The sequence below is a fragment of the Ziziphus jujuba genome, chromosome 9 (genome assembly GCF_031755915.1).
Source record: "Ziziphus jujuba cultivar Dongzao chromosome 9, ASM3175591v1".
Lineage (NCBI taxonomy): Eukaryota > Viridiplantae > Streptophyta > Magnoliopsida > Rosales > Rhamnaceae > Ziziphus > Ziziphus jujuba.
Window position 1 is genome coordinate 24,097,878 of NC_083387.1, and position 22,053 is coordinate 24,119,930.

The window sequence follows — 22,053 nt, forward strand, 5'->3', positions numbered from 1 at the left end:
TTCTTGGGGATCAATGTTGACAACAATTACTGGCAATTGTAGGACAAAATGGCCAGCTACTTAGAGCACGAAAGTATCTTCATTCGGTTTTAAGCACTTGACATCATGTCCCCCGAGATCGAAATCCAGTTAATTTCATTGTTAACTTCAGTTGTTGGTAAAGAGAAAAAGATGTGCTAGATTTGCAAGAAGTGTTTCGAAGGTTCTTGTTCGACAACATCTACCAATTCTCTTTCAATTTAGATGCCAATTTTCCCAAGTTATCATTGCCAATCTCATATAAAAGGTTTGTGCGATGATTATTCCCATTTTTGGTTGCAGAAGAGAGAGAGTGAGTGAAAGCTGTGTCAACCATGTATGGAAAAGAAAAAAGTATGATATGGGAGAGAATGGCGTGTTATATATGTTAAAATACCACTTTTTCCAAAAGTTTAAGCTTATGGAATGTGGACTTTCATTTAATTTATATTTTTCTCTAATATTCCCACTCAAATGTAGACCCGCCCCTTTTGGACTTTTTTCTAGGTCCTTACATGTATTTTTTTAATTAATTTATTTTAGATGGAATTGTTGAGTTTTGAAATCAGGACCTCTTAGATCTCTGATACCATATTGAAATATACCATGATGAAAAACAAATAAAACAAACTTTATGCTTTATTGACAGAATGTATATTTTCTGCTACTACTAAGAACTACTATCATAGCATTGTTTTATATAGCATATTTTGAATATGTAGATATATGTTAGTTACAAAAGAAATGTGGATGACTGATGATCACAACAACATTTCAAAGCTATATCACCAGATTCAAAGTTAAAACACCAAATGATATTTATCCTGCATCATGTTTGATAATACACCAGATAATATTTATCCTGTGCCATGTTTGATAATTTAAAGATGCCTTTATCACTTTGAGTTGTTTTGACAAAAACGGACTCTTGCTGATCTTGATTGTATGATGACATGGCAACATGATGACATGACTTATCTGTATGATGACATGGCGTTGAGGCATGTACTGGTAGCTTTTCATCCCCCCTCAAATTGATCAGTGGAAGTTTGTGAACTCCCAGTTTGGCTTGAAAATGATCATATTGAAATCGGCAGAGAGGCTTTGTAAATAAATCTGCAACTTGACATGTAGTTGGTAGATACTGAGTGTTTATCTCACCAGAAGCAACTTTCTCCCGAATAAAATGATAATCTTACTGAATATGTTTAGTTCACTGATGAAAGACTGGATTAATGGTAATATGAAGAGTACTAATGTTGTCACAATACAGTTTAATTGGTTTGGCATATGAAATACCTGTCTCTTGCAGCAAATATGATATCCAGGTCAATTCAGCGGCAGTTGAAGCCATTGCTCTATATTCGGCTTCCGTGCTTGAACGCGCAACAGTTGACTGCTTCTTTGAGACCAAGAAACTAAATTTACTCCAAAATAAATGCAAAATCTAGTGGTACTGCGACGTGTGGAAGGACAGCCCGCTCAGTCAGCATCAGAGCATCTTGAAGTAAATATGAGCTTTGCCTTAAAAAAATGTAAACCATAATCCATTGTGCCATAAACATACCTTAAGATACATTTAACTGCTCTAAGATGCTGTTGTGTGGGACTTTGAAAATGCTGATAGACTTGATTCATAGCATATTGAATGTCTGACCTTGTAAACGTGAGATACTGAAGTGCTCCTACCAAACTTCTATATTCGGTAGCATTAACAAGAAGATGATCATGGGTATGGACAGCTTGTTTAATAGGGATCGGTGTTGCCATAAGTACAACATCTTACAAATTCGCTCATTAGAGAAGATCATGAGCATACTTTGTTTGAGATAAGAATAGACCATTATTAAAGGGTCGAACCTCAATTCCCAAAAAATAATGAAGAGAGCTGAGAGATCCTTGAGAGTAAAATCCTTGTTTAACCTGCTGACTGAAGTAGCTAATAGAGAAGGATTAGAGCTTGTCAAAGGAACATCATTAACATATATAAGGAGAAGAATGATGTCAGTACTATTTTTGAAAATAAACAAAGATGAATTAGCTCTACTACAGTTGAAACCCAATCGGATGAGACTTTGAAATAGTCTATCAAACCAAGCTCTAGGAGCTTGCTTTAGACCGTAAAGAGATTTCTTTAAGTGGCACACATAATCTGGATGTTCCTATTAACAAATCCTGGAGGTTGCTCCATGAAAACTTGTTCTTTAATATGTCCATTCAAGAAAGCCTTTTTTACATCAAGCTGTTTAATTTGCCAACTAGATGAAAGGCAATGGATACTACAGAGAAAGCAAAACCAATTTGAACCACAAAACCGAAAGAAGAAGAAGAAGATAAGGCAACCCAAATAACCACTTCCAAACCTTCCACCACTATTCCTCTTCTTACACCATACAAGTTGGGAAAGTATGATCTTTCTCATAGAATTGTTTTGGCACCGTTGAGTAGACAAAGATCATATGGCACTATTCCTCAGCCACACGCCACAATATTCTACTCATAGAAAGCAACCAAAGGGGGTCTTCTAATTGCTTAAGCAACTGTAGTTTCTGAAACTGCTCAAGGGTATAGAAATACGCCTGGTATATGGACAAAAGAGCATGTTGAAGCTTGGAAACCAATTGTGGAATTTGTTCATGACAAAAGGGGTGCCTTCTTCTATCAGATTTGGCATGTTAGAAGAGTCACAAATAGTAATGTTCAACCAAATGGCCAAGCTCCAATCTCTAGTATTGACATTCTGTTGGCCTCGCTAGTACGAGCTAATGGTTTTGATGTTGCACATTACACACTTCCAAGGAGGCTTAGAATATATGAAATTCATAGAATTGTCAATGATTTTAGAATGATGCAAGAAATGCAATGGAAGAAGGTTTTTATGGAGTAGAAATCCATGGTGCTCATGGCTACCTTATCGATCAATTTTTGAAAGACGAAACCAATGACAGAACATATCAATATGGTAGATCACTAGAGAATCGCTATCGGTTTGCCCTAGAAATGGTTGAAGCAATAGTTAATGAGATCGGGAAAAAGAGAGTTGGGACTACAATATCTCCATTTGCTCCTTATAAGCAATGTGGAGATTTTGATCCACAAGCACTAGGACTCTATTTGATTAAAGCCTTGAATAGATATGAGATTGCATATGTCCACATGGTTGAGCCAATAATGAATCAGGTTGGAGAAAGTCATAATAAATCCCCATATAGCCTTAAACCCATGAGAGAGGCTTTTAATGGCACCTTCATCGTGATCGGGGGTTATGACAGGGAGGATGGTATCAGAGTTAGAGATCCAAGAGGTCTTGCGTTCAAAACTCAACAACTCCACCCAAAGAATTAAGAACACATGTAAGGACCTAGAAAGAAGCCCAAAAGAGGTGAGCCTACATATGAGGGGGAGTGTTAAAGAAAAAAATAAATGAAATGAAAGTCCACCTTTTATTAGTTTAAGCCTTTGGGATCAATAATGTAGTTTCAAAAGTTGAACCAAGACTGACTATCCAATCTTACCATCAATGCTCTTGTTTAATGTCTTTAAAATTAAATTCTTCAAATTATCTGCTGTGGAGATCCTAATGCTTCCCTTATTTAGAAGTTTATGAATTCTACATCACATAATTGATCATGAACGTCCATTAAAAGAACTTCAAATGGAAACTAGCGGAAGGAGTGAAAGTAGCAGAATTTACAATCCAAATTATCAATTGTGGATTAACAATGATGGTACTACATGGTTGCTTGGAACAATGACAGTCGACATGCTCAGCTTCACTTTCGGCCTGGATACAGCATTCAATGTTTGGCACACCATTGAAGAACATTTGTTGCCAGCTACGAAAGAGAAGGGGATTTATTTGACTAATTGTCTCATGGGTCTGAAGAAAGGATCAGCACCCTTAGAGGGTATATTAAAACCTTCAATTTAATCTGTGATAATCTTTCTGCAATAGGAAAACCAATAAATTACTTGGATAAATGTTTTCATGTATCTAGAGGATTAAGCCATAAATATCAAGTTTTCAGGTTGATTATGTTGTCAAAACCTCCGTATCCAACATTTACACAATTTATTCTCTCTCTAAAAAGTCATGAATAGGTTCTAAACAATCTTTCAGAAGATAAATAGGATCTGATTCAAGAATATGCATTTAGTGGTCAAAGAGGTCGTGGAGCAGGAAAAGGACGTGGTAGCAGGTTCAATTCTCATGGACGTGGTTTTGGCCCTATAAGTCATTCTATGCAAAATCGTGGTGGTGCAAATTAGTCCATACATGGCCAAGGAAGCACCTTCTTACGTAACACAGCAACTACACCATCTCCAAATGTTCCTCAGAATCCAAAATTCTCTTAAAAAGAAGTGGTTGTATGTCAAATATGTGACATATTTTATCACATTACTCCTAATTGTTGGAACAGGTATGATCCAATTGATGAAGCTGTTAGAATCAATGAAGCTAATATAACCTATAAACATCAAGAAGAACTTGCATTTTTTTGCAGACTTTGGAGCTACATCCCACATGACTAATGATACAGGTACCTTATCAAATTCTACACCTTATAAAGGGTCAGACGTTATATATGTGGGTAATGGAAAAGCCTTGTCAATTTCCCATATTGGAAATGCTACAATTAAAACTGGACAGGAAAATATTTCTTTACAAAATGTTTTGGCTGTTCCAGAATTAACAAAGAATCATCTTTCAGTTAGCAAATCAACTGCTGATAATGCTTGTATTGTGGAATTTACCTCTTCTAGTTTTTTGATTAAGGATCTCAACAACAAGATAATAGCCAAGGTGGACTATATGTTCTGGATAATGATGGCTACAATTAGGCATTAGCTGCAATGAAGAATGGAGGTACTTCATCTTATCTATGGCATCAAAGATTGGGCCATCCAAATTCTCAGTTTTTTGCAGAGTCTAAATAAAAATAAAAGCATTTATGTTTCAAGTTGGATAAAAGCTCCCTCTGTGTGTGAGAGTTGTCAACTAGGGAAGCAATGTAAACTCCCTTTTGGAGGTTCTAATAATCTTTCTTCTGCTTCATTAAATAAAATACATTGCGATCTTTGGGGACCTGCTCCTATATCATCTAATCAAGATTTTCACTATTATGTTATTTTTATAGATGATTACAGTAGATTCACTTGGCTCTATCCATTGGAAAGGAAATCAGATTTTTATGATATTTTCCTAAAATTCCAGAACATGGTTGAAAATCAGTTTAATAAAAAAATCAAGATTTTTCAAAGTGATGGTGGTGGTGAATTTAAATCAAAGATTTCTATGTCTCATCTGGAACACTATGGCATTATTCATCAAATCTTTTGTCCAGGAACACCTCAACAGAATTGAGTTGCTGAAAGAAAGCATTGTCATCTTGTTGAAACTGGTTTGACTATAATGTTTCATGCAGAGATACCACAAAAACATTGGGTTGATGTTTTTTTAACTGCTATATATCTAATAAATAGATTACCCTCTTCATCTCTACAAACGACATCCCATATAAAAAATTATATGAAACAATGCCACATTATATGGATCTCAAAGTTTTAGGTTGCAGATGATATCAACAATTGGTTTCCGAGCTTCAACATGCTCTTTTGTCCATATACCAGGCGTATTTGGATACCCTTGAGCAGTTTCAGAAACTACAGTTGCTTCAGCAATTAGAATACCCCCTTTGATTGCTCTTTGTGAGTAGAATATTGCGGCATGTGGCTAAGGGATGGTGACATATTATCTTTTTCTAGTCAACGGTGCCAAAACAATTCTATCAGACACGTCATACTTTCCCAACTTGTATGGTGTAAGAAGAGGAATAGTGGTGGAAGGTTTGGAAGCGGCCATTTGGGTTGCCTTATCTTCTTTTTCTTCTTCTTCTTCTTTCGATTTTGTGGTTCAAATTGGTTTTGCTTTCCTCGTAGTATCCATTGCCCTTTCATCTGGTTGGAAAATTAAACAGCTTGATGTAAAAAATACTTTCTTGAATGGACATATGACAGAACAAGTTTTCATTGAGCAACCTCTAGGTTTTGTTGATAGCAAACATCCAGATTATGTGTGCCACTTAAAAAAATCTCTTTACGGTCTAAAGCAAGCTCTTAGAGCTTGGTTTGATAGACTATCTCAAAGTTTCATCTGATTAGATTTCAACTGTAGTAAGGCTGATTCATCCTTATTTATTTTCAAAAATAGTACTGACATCATTCTTCTCCTTATATATGTTGATGATATCCTTTTGACAGGTTGCTCTAATCCTTCTCTATACTTTAGTCAGCAGGTTAAACAAGGATTTTTCTCTCAAGGATCTTGGCTGTAACACCCTGTCCCAAAGTACAACGGAAGTTTTTCAACTTTGACCGAGGTTGACCGTTGATCGTTGACTTTGACCATTGACCGAAGAGGTCAAAAGTTGACTTTTGACTTGGATGAAATTCTAGGTTGACTGAGGTACCATTACGAAGTACACGTTGGCACGAGTTCGTAGACTAGTAGCACGTTGAAAACGGAGCTACGGTTTGAAAGTTATGAGCAAAACAAGATTGGGGTCCAAACTGTCCAAGGGTGCTGGAGTTGACTTTTTATTAATGCAAAGTTGAGCTTTGACTCATGCATGGTTGTGGAGTACTCGTCGATACGAGTTCATAGACTAGTGGCACGCTTCAATTGGATATCTGGTTAAAAAGTTATGGACCTGCAAAGTTTTAAAATATCATATTATTTTAATATTATTCTTAAACGTGTAACAATGTGCCACGTGTGACTTAATAAATGTGACCATGTGTCACCATGATGAGATGCCACATGTCAACCATGCTTAATACCATATTATTTTATTATTGTTATTTTATATAATAATATTATTTTTAATATTATTTAATTATTTTATTTTATTTTCTTTTTATTTCTTTTTCTTTATTTCCATTATAAAGTTGGATCCTTAAATTCTTGTATTTTATTCAAAATTTTATTGACTAATTGTTTTCCTTGAATTTTGAGGTATAAAAGATTGGGTTTTGCGAAAATATTTTAAAAGGAGAACCTTTCCAACGGAGTGAATGGTGAGGGTTTTGAGAGAAAATATTATTTCCAATTAATTATTAATTAATTATTTATTTATTCTTAATTAACCAAGTGTACTATAATTATCGTTGTTTTATAATTGTACAGTAGATAGGGTCACTCACTGAGATGATTAGCATCTCATATTTTTAAATTCAGTTCCTCTAGGTCCAGGTTGGGAGATGTTGATCGTCCGGGGCGAGCCCGATGTCTCAGTTCTTTGCTGAAAGTCCAAGAAGCATTTTCTTCCTTTTTCCTCTCTATCTTGTATTGTTTAATCTGACATTGTATTAATTTCACATTTATTTTTATAATGTTCTGTATACTGTATTGGACATTTAGTTGTTATTTATGCACTGATTCCCTGTTATTCTTTTGGAGTGCTGCAATTTGTGGAATTGTATTGTAGTAACGTGGGAGGAATAAGGAGATGTTTATACAAGTGTGTTTTCAGTGCAGGAAATTTTTGGTTAGTCCTACCCTTAGGGGAGGTGTTGCCGGATTTTTCCGTTGGAAGGTTCGGTGGTATTTCCCTGAGATCAGGGCTTGTTTAGGGTTCCGGGGAGAAATTTTGAACGGGTCCTGACATCGGCTCTCTTTATTATTTTTTGGGAATTGAGGTTTGGCTTGGCCCTTTAATGGTGGTCTATTCTTATTTCAAACAAAGAATGCTTATGATCTTCTCCAACAAGCGAATTTGTTAGGCGCTGCACCTATGGCAACACCAATCCCTGTTAAACAAGCTGTCCATACCCATGATCATCTTCTTGTTAATGCCATCAAATATAGAAGTTTGGTAAGATCACTTCAATATCTCATGTTTACAATGCCAGACATTGAGTATGCTGTGAATCAAGTCTGCCAGCATTTTCAAAGTCCCACACAGCAGCATCTTAGAGCCAGTTAAACGTATCCTAAGTTATGTTATGGCACAATGGATTATAGTTTACATTTTTTAAGGCAAAGCTCATATTCATTTCAAGGATGATTTGATGCTGACTGGGCGGGTTGTCCTTCCACACTTTGTAGTACCACTGGATTTTGCATTTATTTTGGTGCAAATTTAGTTTCTTGGTCCTCAAAGAAGCAGCCCACTGTTATCCTTAAAGCACGGAATGTCAGGACCCGTTTAAAATTCCTCACCGGAACCCTAGACAATCTCTGATCTCAGGGAAACTCTACCGGGTCCTCCAATGGAAAATCCGGCAGAACCTCGCCTAAGAATTGAACTTATCACAATTTTTCCTGCACTGAAAATACACTTCTATATACACCACCTTATTCCTCCCACATTACTACAATTTAAGTTCTACAACTGACAGCACTTCAATAACAAATTATACAAAAGGCATATAATGAAATTAATTTAGTAAATAACCAATTAAAATATACCATCACAGATTCTCGTCCGCCCACACCACCCACTTAGTGCTGCACATGTAACACCCCATCCCAAAGTACAACGGAAATTTTCCCACTTTGACAGAGGTTGACCGTTGACCAAGGGGTCAAATGTTGACTTTTTGACTCGGATGGAATTCTAGGTTGACTAAGGTACCGTTATGAAGTACACATTGGCACGAGTTCGTAGACTAGTAGCACGTTGAAAACGGAGCTACGGTTTGAAAGATATGACCAAAACAAGATTGGGGTCCAAACTGTCCAAGGGTACCGAAGTTGACTTTTTATTTATGGGGAAATGAGCTTTGACTCATACATGGTTGTAAAGTGCTCGTCGATACGAGTCCATAGACTAGCGGCACGTCCGATTTGGACATATGGTTTGAAAGTTATGGACCTGTAGAGTTTTTCAAATACTGTATTATTTTAATATTATTTTTTAAACGTGCAACAATGTACCATGTGTGACTTAATAAATGTGACCATGTGTCACCATGATGAGATGCCACATGTCAACCATACTTAATACCATATTATTTTATTATTGTTATTTTATATAATAATATTATTTAATTATTTTTATTTTATTTTCTCTTTTCTTTTTTGCCCTTTTCCCCACGTGGGAAAACACCAGCCCCCCCCCCCCCGAGCCTTCTTCTTTCTTCTTCTTCTTCCTCCTTCTTCTTCTTCCTCTTGGGCCGTCGCCGTTTCTTCGTTTCCGGCCACCGGACGGCCACACGCGCCGGCCACCGGTGAAGCCCAGTTCCCGGTGACCCCGACCTCCAAGTTTCCCGGCCAGACGCCGTCGGACGCGCCCAGATCGGGCCGATGAAGTCGGCGGCGGCGGGTTGAATTTTTCCGGCGATTCTCGCCGTTTCCGGCCAACCCAGCTCACCCTATACCTCTATCCCACCATTTTCGACCCCTCTGAGTCCATTTCCGGGATTAGATTGCCCAAAATCCCCACCGTTTGAGAGATCCGTCAAGTTTAAACTCGACCAAAGATTTCCGGCCAAATTCCGGCCACCGCCGGTTGAATTGAGGTCAATGGAGGTCGGTAATGTGATCCTCATCTTACAAGCTTTCCATAGACATATAATTTGTCAATTTTGGTTAACGTTTGTGTTTAACCCCCCGGGTACCGGGTACTATTTACTCGAATAAAATATTAATTTATTTGAGTTGTGTAATGTTGTTGTTCTAGGAGCACGGGTGAGTCGTGGAATTGATCCCATGGAGGATCTTGGATTAATTGCGTACTCCAGGTGAGTGACCTACCTTTAAAAATATTTTGGGATAATTAATTATATTTAATTGATGTTAAATTGATATCTGCAATTATGCTCATGTGGTGGAAATTTAATTATAATTGTGGAAAAATATTATTTTATAAGTACGTATATGTTTATTGGTGCTAAAAGGAATTTTGGGTTATTAAGAAATCTCCGATTTTTATTATTGTGATTTAATTGTATTTATTACACATGAGCAAAGTATTTTCATTAATTAATTGTATTTGGATTTTAATATTATTGTAGGGCATAATTAGTTTAATTGGTGGTTTAAATTTTATAATTATGCCCGTGGAATATTATTCGTTGGACTTTGTACTACTAGAAAAATTATTGGTATATTGTTATCGATGGTTTCGTACCGGAAATGTTAAAGGAAAATGTGGGATGGTGAATTTGAAAACTGGTATATTTCCCACGGTGATTTTTAAAAAATCGGTACGGTAATAAGAAATTTAATAATTATTTTAGACGCACTCATACAGTATTGGTGTTCTGGTTGTATATGTGGTTAGCGCGCAAGTTATTATGTCTCTCGTGAGTTGCCATTGGACCGAGAGCAGGCAAGTCTTATATATTGCGCATCAGCCGTCCCCCTCCGTGGCCGGGATGACGGTTTCAGCAGCGGTACTGTCGGGACGCCGAAGTACCGTATGCAAGTTTCTCTCTTTAATCTCCCCGCCAGTCGGTGCTCGGGACGCTGGGTATCGAAGGGCATCACTTATATATGGTGTGGTGCGTCAAGTATAAATTTTCGGATGGAAATTTCAAACCCCAAAGTGTTCAAAAATTATTTATTATATTTTATTACATTTTATTTATATTTGGGGTATTTATCTAGTGTTTACTAAATTAATTGATCTCTTGGTTTTCAGGAAATACGAACAGTCGGGTTTTGTGAAAATGTTTTAAAAGGGGAATATTTCCAACAGAGTGAATAGTGAGGGTTTTGAGAGAAAATATTACTTTCAAATGATTATTTATTTATTTATTTATTTAATTGTTTGGTATTAAGTAAGTAAATTCCTTTATTTGTTATATTATTAATATTAAAAGTGTTCAGTAGATAGGGTCACTCACTGAGATGATTAGCATCTCATATTTTTAAATTCCGTTCCCCTAGGTCCAGGTTGGAAGACGTTGATCGTCCGGGGTGAGCTCGACGTCTCAGTTCATTGCCGAAAGTCCAAAAAGCATTTCCTCCCTTTTTCCTCTCCATCTTATATTGCTTTTTTATCTGTCATTGTATTAATTCCACATTTAATTGTATAATGCTTTGTATACTGTCTTGGACAGTTATGTATTAATTATGCACTAATTTACTGTTATTCATTTGGAGTGCTGTAATTTGTGGAATCAAATTGTAGTATTGTGGGAGGAATAAGGAGATGAATATAGAAGTACGTTTTCAGTGCAGGAAATTTGTGGTAAGTCTAACCCTTAGAGGAGGTTCTGCCGGATTTTCCATTGGAGGGTCCGGTAGGATTTCCCTGGGATCAGGGCTTGTCTAAGGTTCCGGTGAGGAATTTTGGATGGGTCTTGACAGTTGGTATCAGAGCCAGTACCCAAATCGGTGTGCCAGCGATGACACTGGGCTCCAAGGGGGGAGGATTGTAACATCCCATATCGGTTGGAAAGGGGAACGAAGCATGCCTTATAAGGTGGTGTGGATACCTTTCCCTTGAGATGCGTTTTGTGGACCCACAGTGTAACAGGATTGCAGAGCAAAACCGTGCGAGCTGGGCCCAAAGCGGACAATATCTCATGCGGGTGGTCTGGGCTGTTATAGCACATGTCAATTACACTTCAATATCGTGTTAAAAATATGCCAATGCATAACATAGAAAGAAAGGTAAAACAGCATCACATTAACAACAAAATAAAAACAATAACAACGTTTTAATGATACTGGTATTAATGTAACTTGCCCGAGGGCTACCACATAACCACACCTGCCCAAGGGCTATCTCACCTACCCAAAGGCTACCACTTGTCCGAGAACTATTATACTTGTCCGATGGCTATCTTTCTTGCCCATAAGCTGTTATACTTATCCGAAGGTATCATATGGTAGTAATAATAATATAATAACATCGATTAAGAATGTTGGTAAGAAATTAAATCACAATTAGATAACATAACATAAATACATAAAAATCATATCTTAAAATCCATAGCATAAAATGAAATATGCAAGCTCGTAATGGAGATACGTACGATACCTTCTGACATACTACGTGATCCGTGACTCCAGCTGTCGCCGCACCTTGCTACCAATACAAACCAGGGTGGTTGCCTATATTGGCCATCCGATCCCCTAGACTCGTAGGCAACATGATTATGGGGCTAGCTCTACATGGACCATATTTGTTCGCCGCCTCCGTATGGTGCGGTATATACAGAATAATATCAAATAATATAACATACAAATATATGTACGAACACACACACACACACACACACACACACACACACACATATATATATATATACTTGATACACCATACTATATACCAGTGATGCCCTTCGATACCCAGTGTCCCGAGCACCGTCTGGCGGGAGGTTAAAGAGAGAAACTTGCATACGGTCGCTTCGGCTTCCCGACAGAGCCGTTGCTTAAACCGTCATCCTGGCCATGGAGGGGGGCAGTTTATGGCCAATATCAAACTTGCCTACCCTCGGTCCAATGACAACTCACGGGAGACATTACAACTTGGGCGCTTATCATAATCACATATACAGTACAGAACACCTGTATGTGTATGGGTGCATCTAAAATAAATAACCATATTTATTATTAAAATATAAATTTTTTCCAAAATTCACCGTGGGTATTATACCATTTTTTTTTTCAAATTCACCGTCTCACATTTTTCTTAAATAATACCAGCATAAATCCACCGATAATAACATACAAATAATTTTCTTCCCAAATCATAAAATCAATCAAATAATATTTCAAGGCATAATTATACAATTTGAAACCACCAAACTTAAACCAATATTTCCTTAAAATATTTAAAATCAAATCATGCCCAAAAATAATATTAAAACCACAGGAATTTCATATATAATTGAATTCCACAAATCCTCAATACCATAAAATAATTTCCACAATGCATAAATTTATATAAATGCATTTTTTATTAATCAAAATAAACTCACAAATAAATTCCACAATAAATCAATTAATATTAAAATCACAATAATAAAAATCAAGAATTCCTTAGTAAACCAAATTTCCATTTAGCATCAATAAACATAATAAAATTTAAATCATAATTTCATAAAATTAGTCTCTTCCACAATAATTCAATATAATCAATTCCGCAAACTTTCAAATTAATTCATACTAAATGTCAGTAGAACCACATACAATTCCACAAATAATTAAGCATACAAAGATACATTTTATTAGCTGTCATAACTTCGCAGTAACGTCCCAGTAAAGTTAACAATAATTTAACAGCAGTTTAAAATCTATAGCTTTCCAAACTTAAGAAAACATTAATTCAACCCATATTTATGTAATTCAACACAATTGGACATCATCAATATAAATAACAATTATTTAAACATCACACATACATTTTTCAGATTACTACATTAAAATAATATTATTTTATCCAAAAATGGCATCTTTCAAAATACTCAATCACAATTCACAAATAAGGTACCAAATCGAAGCTTATAACGAGGACATCAAGAATATACCTTCAATTTGCCCCACCGCCGTCGGAGATGGCCGAAATCTCATCGGGGAGTCACGGCCGGTTTTGACCTCCACAATATCCCACAAACGAGCGAGGTTTGAGCCAATTTGAGCTTGGAAACGAACTCAAGGGGTTTAAATTGGTGGGAATGGATCGGTTGCACGGTTGCTAGTCGCCGGAAAACCAGCCGACGGGGAGGAAGCCGACTGCCTGCGTTACGCACCGATCCTGGCCCGTTAGCCACTCCACCGGCCGGAGATTGAGTGGCTGAGGTCGTGCCGTCGTGGGTCGCCGGTCTGTCCAACGCGTGTGGCCTGCTGCCGTCGCACAGTGGTCAATCAGCTGGAGATGAGGGAGGAGGAAGGTGGACCCGTCAGGGGGAAAGGAAGAAGAAGGAGAAGAAGAAGAAGAAGAAAAGAAATTCACCGTGCGCCCCGCGCCCTCCCCCCCCCCCCCCCCCCCCCCCCCCCTTTTTCCCACGTGGGGAGAAGAAAAGAAAAAGAAAAAAAAGAAAAGAAAAGAAAATAATTAAATAATATTATTATATAAAATAACAATAATAAAATAATATGGTATTAAGCATGGTTGACATGTGGCATCTCATCATGGTGAAGTATGGTCACATTTATTAAGTCACACGTGGCACATTGTTACATGTTTAAAAATAATGTTAAAATAATACGGTATCTTAAAATTTTGCAGGTCTATAACTTTTCAACGGGATGTCCAAATCAGGCATGCCGCTAGTCTGTGGACTCGTATCGACGAGCACTTCACAATCATGTATGAGTCAAAGCTCATTTCCCCATAAATAAAAAGTTAACTCCGGCACCCTTGGACGGTTGGGACCCTAATCTTGTTTTGCTCATATCTTTCAAATCGTAGCTCCGTTTTCAACGTGCTACTAGTCTACGAACTCATGCCAACGTGTACTTCGTAACGGTACCTCAGTCAACCTAGAATTCCATCCGAGTCAAAAAGTCAACTTTTGACCCCTTGGTCAACGGTCAGCGGTCAACCTCGGTCAAAGTTGGAAAATTTCCGTTGTACTTTGGGACGGGGTGTTACACGGAAGCTAATATAGAGCAATGGCTTCAACTGCTGCTGAACTGACCTGGATATCATATTTGTTGCAAGAGATAGGTATTTCCTATGCCAAACCAATTAGACTGTATTGTGACAATATTAGTGCTCTTCATCTCACCATTAATCCAGTCTTTCATTACCGAACTAAACATATTCAGTTAGATTATCATTTTATTCGGGAGAAAGTTTCTTCTAGTGAGATAAACACTCAGTATCTACCAACTACATGTCAAGTTGCAGATTTATTTACAAAGCCTCTCAGTCGATTTCAATATGATTAGTTTCGAGCCAAATTGGGAGTTCACAAACTTCCATTCACTAGTTTGAGGGGGGATGAAAAGCTACCAGTACATGCCTCAACGCCATGTCATCATACAGCTATGCCATGTCATCATATAATCAAGATCAGCAAGAGTCCGTTTTTGTCAAAACAACTCAAAATGATAAACGACATCTTCAAATTATCAAACATGGTGCAGGATAAATATCATCTGGTGTATTATCAAACATGATGCAGGATAAATATCATCTGGTGGTGATATAGCTTTGAAATGTTGTTGTGGTCATCATTCATCCGCATTTCTTTTGTAACTAACATATATCTACATATTAAAAATATGCTATATAAAACAATGCTATGACAGTCGTTCTTAGTAGTACCAGAAAATAGACATTCTGTGCATATAGCATAAAGTTTGTTTTATTTGTTTTTTTATTAATATAATGTGAAAAAGCAATCATGTGGCATCAAATCATATGAAGGAATACCGAGCGGTACATTATTCCGAGAGTAGTAGAACTTTTTATGATTAATTAAGTTGATTCTTATTTTCTTCAAGGAGTCAATTTATGGAGCTAAGGTCTTTGAAAAGAGTACCAATATTGTACATTAAATTGTATTTGCCAAATAATCTGTTAGTGCATTAATGATTGACATAACATAACTAATAATGATAGAATTATCAATAATGTTACAGTTATTAAAATATTTATCAAGTAATGTAGTAAATAATATAATAATATTTAATTGTTTTATTTTTGTTATTCATTTATCTATTTAAAGGATTTACTTTTTTATATTTAAGTTATATGAATATATCAACAAATAATATATTAATACATATTATTTAATTAAATAATATTAATGAATATTTTGATATCTGTAATTTTGCTGTAAAACTATACCCTAATAATTCATGAAAAGTGAATTTAATAATACCACGCCACATCATTTGATGGCTTTAGCATTATTATTATTATTATTTTTATTATTACCGCAACTTTTAATTTAAGAGTCAGTTAATAACATATCTACGGCGGTATGACATGGAAATGACTTTGTGAGGATCTTACATGGTGAACTTTTATGGTATGGCTCCTATAATATGCCAAACTTACATCGTTCAATAATGACACATTTAAATATAGAAAAGCAGTATGACATGGAAATGACTTTGTGAGGATCTTACATGGTGAACTTTTATGGTATGGCTCCTATAATATGCCAAACTTACATCGTTCAATAATGACACATTTAAATATAGAAAATTTGTACTTTTTTTTTTCAAATAAAATCTAATAGGGAAAGATCAATTTATAAAGTTTGAATGTAACCAACCAGTAATTATTGTTAGCATATGTGAGCAGCTGATGAAAAGTTAAATACTATTTACCATATCAAAATCATATACTTATATATATATATATATATATACATAAATATATACATATAGCTTTGTTAAAAGGAACGCCTATCTATTCTTGATGATAGATTAAAATATATACTCTCTTATTGACAATTGACTGATGGTGCACTAATATTAATGCATTTTTTAACAAAATTACATACAAAGATATTTAGCGATTCTCCTGTTAGGTTGTTCAAATTATTGAAATTTAAAAATATATTGATTAATTAATTTGAGTCTATGTATAGTCAAATACAAAATGGCAAAATAAACTTTATGTGGAATTATATTTTTGATAAATGGACTAGAGTAAATCTTTAATGTATTTTCAAATTTAACTCTTGATGCAATCAAAGGCTAATTATATAAAAGGTGTTGATATATATGATCAATAGTTTAAGGTTTTGGGAATTTACATACTAACATTTTAGAATCATACAACAAAATTTGTAAGGCCTAATTAGCTAGAATATATGAATTTTCGCAACTCATGATCCATAACAAAATTTGATATATAGGATACATATATGCACATCTGCATGCCTATAGAGGCCTTTGACAAACTTCTCGACCGATCCGCTTGGGGATATTGCCATGTTTCGGATCCGAAAGCAGAGGACGAAGATTTGGATTATTGCGCTTTTTCTTATGAATATCCTTGTGTCCCGGGTATGAAATACTATGGCCGAGGACCCATGCGACTTGCATGGTAAACCATCTTTGCCTGCTGTATATATAAATTCCTTTCAAAATAATCTAATAAATACAATTTTTACTGGATATATACATCCCATCTACTGTAGTGAAATATGTTTTATAAGTATATATATATATATATAAAAGGTTTTTTTGTGATATGAATGTCTGTATTTTTTTAATCATGTAGACGTTTGCAAAAATTAAAATTTTTGAATAAATGGAAATAATAAAATAGTGCACTGCTAGTTTATCACTGCATTGCTAGTTTTTCTTTTTTTCCTTCAATTTTGCAAACAGAAATAACACATTCTAATCATGTAGAAAACTTAGGGTAGAGGCGAAAGGCCGTGCGAACAATTTACACGGACTAAATAAATAATAATAATATTATAAATATTAAAATATTTATCAAATTTATTTATTAAATTACATATGATAAGAAGTTATTGATTGTTAATTAAAAATATAAATTAAATAAAAAGCTAATTAAATATATAATATGAGTGAACTCTTAAATTAAAAAGGGAATTAAAAAACAACTTAATTAAGTATTATCACATCGTCTGTCATATTATTTAATCGATAAATTTAATAAATATTTTGATAAATCCTGTTTTATAATATAACTAATTTAGGAAGTCAATTGCAAAAAAAATTTTGAAGAAAAAACTAGATAAGTGTGGGACAAGTAAATCAATGGATAATTTTAGTCATCCTTTAAATAAAGATCCGAATACAAACCTTATGAATAAAAAAATTCCTAATGGGATTGAAAGTAACAATTACAGCTACAATAAGATTGATTATTTATTGGACATCAAGAGTTAAATTCGAAATTTCATATTGAATCAATTTTTTTACTTTAGGATAGCAATAAAAACTCGTAGTCCATATATTTTCATATTGAAAATTGAAATTTTAAAACTGACAACTACCAGTCTTTTCTAGGGGTACCAATTCATCTACGAATCCAAAAACGAGAAGCCCAAAGAATTTTTTTATTTTTATTTTTGGATAAAGAAAGCACAAAGTATTGATAATAGTGCAAGCCCATAAAATGAGAAACCAATCAAAATCATGGGCCCTATTTGCAAATGAGAGGGAACAACTTTAATAATTGTTCTGCAAAGTCCACTGCGAACTGATAGAAACTGAATTTCACAAGAAACAAAACAGAAATGACTCACAGAACCTACTGTAGATGGTTATCGAATAGAGGATGATGAAAAAATACCATTGACGTCAAAACACAACCAAGGTCCACGACAATTTTTTTTTTTTTTTTTTTTTGGGGCTGAAAGAGAGTTTAAGACGCGCACATTGTCACTAACTAATGACACTTTGATTGTTAATTAGTGAGTTTCCTTTTAAATTTTGTAATTTTTCAAACAGAATCTGATTAAAAAAAAGGATAGAATTTGTATATATATTACCTTATTTAAGTTCTACCTAAGTTATCTAAAAACATCTTTAATAATAAATATAAATTGTTTTTAATATAATATATAAATTGATATTATTTAAATTTAAATAATATAAATATATAGTCATTTTAAAAATTTTTCCCTTATGATAATATTTACAAAAATTATTTATGATTATTAATTAGTTATATATTTTATAAATATTTTTTTAAAAAAATTATTTTTTATGAAAAATTTTGAATTTAGAAATCTTTACAATGCCTAAATGTAGACCGTCATTTTGACAATGTTCAAACCACATCAAAGTTGACATTCATTATAAATATTACCTTTGGAAAGTAGCGTCTTTAAAACATTATTTATAGAAAAATGACTGATGAACAATCACATGTTAAATGATAATTTAAATGGTTATTATTAAAATATTCACTTTTAAAGTTTATTATAAAAAAAAATAATTAAATACTTTAATTAAAGTTTATTATATAAATTTGTGATTATTAATAATAATGATAAATAACAAAATTTATATTTATATTATTTATTTTAGCATATTTATTTTCACAATTTATATTCACATTAAAGATGCTTTGAGACTAATAGTTATTCCCATTGTGGTATATTTGGGTATGACCAAACACAAATGTGAAAGGAAGAAGGGTGGCTTCTTTCACGAAGTCACAGGTGATTGCTGATGCTGCTACAGGAAAATTATACTCCCAGCAATCAGCATATTGACCCGGGCTGACGATTCTGCTCTAACAGCAATCTAGCATCCATGGAGGTAGTCTTCTTTAACCATATAGTTTTATCCCTAATAAAATAATCCGTTAATTGAGCTGAAAGATATATGCTCCCTTAAGTAAGTTTATATGATTGAAAAAAAAAAAAAAGTAAGTTTATATGGATAATTTGCAAAAGAGAGAGCATCAAAACTTATCATCCACCTAGAAATTATTCGTACATGATGATGTGTGGGGTAATAGTATGGTACACACATCCATGTAGAGGCAGCCATATTAATTTCAAATACTTATGCGTCTTCATATTGTCCAGTTGAACAAAATAACATCATTAAACTAACGTCAAATTTTCCCATTCCTTAATTTTCTATTCACCGTATAATTGTCCCTTCATCAACGGTTCTTTCCAATTTTCTACATCCTATTTCTTCTTGATTATTTGAGAAAACTAATAAGTGATAAAGGAAAATTTCATTGTTCTTGTGAAGTCCTACATCGGTTGCAAAAAGGAATGAAGCATGCCATATAAGTGTGTGTGGACACCTTTCCCATATGACGCGTTTTGGCAAAACTTTGAGAGCTGAGTTGTAAGAGGATCCTTCAGGCTCAAAAAGGGACAATATCGGATGCGGGTGGTCTGGGCTGTTACAGTTGGTATCAGAGACAGTACCTGGATCGGTATGCCAGCGAGGATGCTAGATCCCAAGGGGGGATGTAACACCCCGTCCCGAATCGCACCGGAATCCGTGCACGTTGACCGAGGTTGACCGTTGACCGTTGACCGAAGGGGTCAAAAGTTGACTTTTGACTCGGTGGGAATTTCGAGTTGACCAGGGTACCGTGGCGAAGTGCACGATGCCACGAGTTCGTAGACTAGTAGCACGTCGAAAACGGAGCTACGGTTTGAAAGTTATGGGCAAAACAAGTTGAAGTGTAAACTGTCTAAAAGGTGCCGGGAGTTGACTTTTTCTTGTGATGTAATTGTGAGTTGACTCTTGTATGGTTGTAAAGTACTCGTCGATACGAGTTCATAGACTAGTGGCACGCTTAAAACGGACATCCGGTTAAAAAGTTATGGACGTTTGAAGTTTACCGGATACCGTATTATTTTAATGTTTTTGGGTCGTGAACAGTGAAATGCCACGTGTCAGCTTCTGAGTGGTCCACGTGGCATGAACAGTGTCATGCAGGGTTTTAATTTTGAAAAACTCTCGGGGAAGAGAGAGAAAGAGAGAGAAGAGAGAGAAAGAGAGAGAGGAGAGAGAAAGAGAGAGAGAGGACCCGCCGGCCGCCGGTCATTTTCACGTTTTTCCGGCCTAGTTACCGTACACGCGCCGGCCAGCCAGATTGCCCACCTCATTTACGGCAAAACCTCCAAATTTCACGGCGAACGGCCGCCGGACGCGCCCGGATCGGACGTCCGAAGTTTGGCGGCGATTTTTCCCCCTCCACCGCCGGCCACCGCGAATCGGCACTATTCCGGCCGATATACAGTACACGCGCCATACACCCAGCATCCTCTCCTCAAGTCCGGCCTACCCACCAAAAATCACGGCCATCGGACCACCGACGCGCCGGGATCGGAGCGTTTTCCGGCGAGGGGTCGAAAATCTTCAAACGGTGATTTCTCCGCCGTCCGACCTCCGTTTTGCTCACCGTCGGTCCCGTTGGATTGCTCTCCTCACGATCTACAAATCTGCAAAATTTCACAGCAAACGGCCACCGTCGGAAATTACTGTTCCGGCGACGGTTGCCGGTGACGTGGCGGCCCGCCGGAAATTACTGTTCCGGCGAGTACCCCGAAAATTCCGGCCAGCTCCAGTCCGCAGTGTTCGACCTCCTGAACCCAAATCCGACTTCCGTTTCCGCCAATTCGCGACGGTTTGGGAGAATTGCGGAGCCGAAACCCGAAAAGCTTCTCGACGAAATTCAAACCCCGTCGGGTACGATCATCGAAAATTAAGACCGGATCTGTGATTAGCATCACTCGAGCTTCGATTCGGTATATAACTCGTAAATTCTAGATATCGTTTGTGTTTTGACCCCCCCGGGTACCGGGTATTATTTACCCGAATAAAATATTAATTTATTTGACTGTCTGTGAATTTTGTTCTAGGAGCACCGGTGAGTCGTAGAATTGATCCCGTAGTGGATCATGGGTTAATTGCGTGCTCCAGGTGAGTGACCCACCTTCAAATTAATTTTGGGAAATTTAATTGATGAATATATTATGTGTGAATTAAATATTTGGAATTTAATTTCTATGTGCCAAATATTTATTGAAATTATTGTAGAATTATTTATGAATTTATTGGATTTAAGAAAAGGCGAATTCTACAATTTATGCCATGTGGAATTATTTTATGGTTTTGAGGATTTTGAAATTGGTGTGGTTTTAATGGTAAATTGGGCACGATTCGATTTTCAAATATTTCAAGGAAAATATTTGGTTATGTTGGTGATTTCAATTTTTATGAAATATGCCCATAAAATATTATGGGATTTGATTATGATATTTCGAGAAATTATTTATGCTTGGAAAAAATGTGGATATTTGAATTGATGGATTTGGGAGTTGGTGGATTTGAAAATCATGGGATTTATGGTATTAATTATAAGGAAGTTGTGGAGAATTTCCCGGTTCAAGCGGATGGATTATGCCCGCTATGCTTATGAAAAATGTGAAATTTGTTTTAAATTTATGGATTTTATGATTTTTAGATGCACCGTGCACGTACTGGTGTTCTGATTATGTGATATGGTATATGTGATATGGTTAGTGTGCACACGGTTGTGATTAGCGCGCAGGTGATGTGATTAGCGCGCAGGTGGGTGTGAGTAGCGCGCGGTTGATATTATGAGGGTGTCCTGTGGATGCCATCGGAGAGGGCGGCCACCCCCCTTTGGCCGG

At 35.9% G+C, this 22,053-nt stretch overlaps 1 pseudogene; it reads left to right on the forward strand.

Moving 5' to 3' along the window:
* Positions 1-1,746: 1,746 nt before the first annotated feature.
* Positions 1,747-3,363, forward strand: LOC107427631 (putative 12-oxophytodienoate reductase 11; annotated as a pseudogene).
* The last annotated feature ends 18,690 nt before the right edge of the window (positions 3,364-22,053 follow it).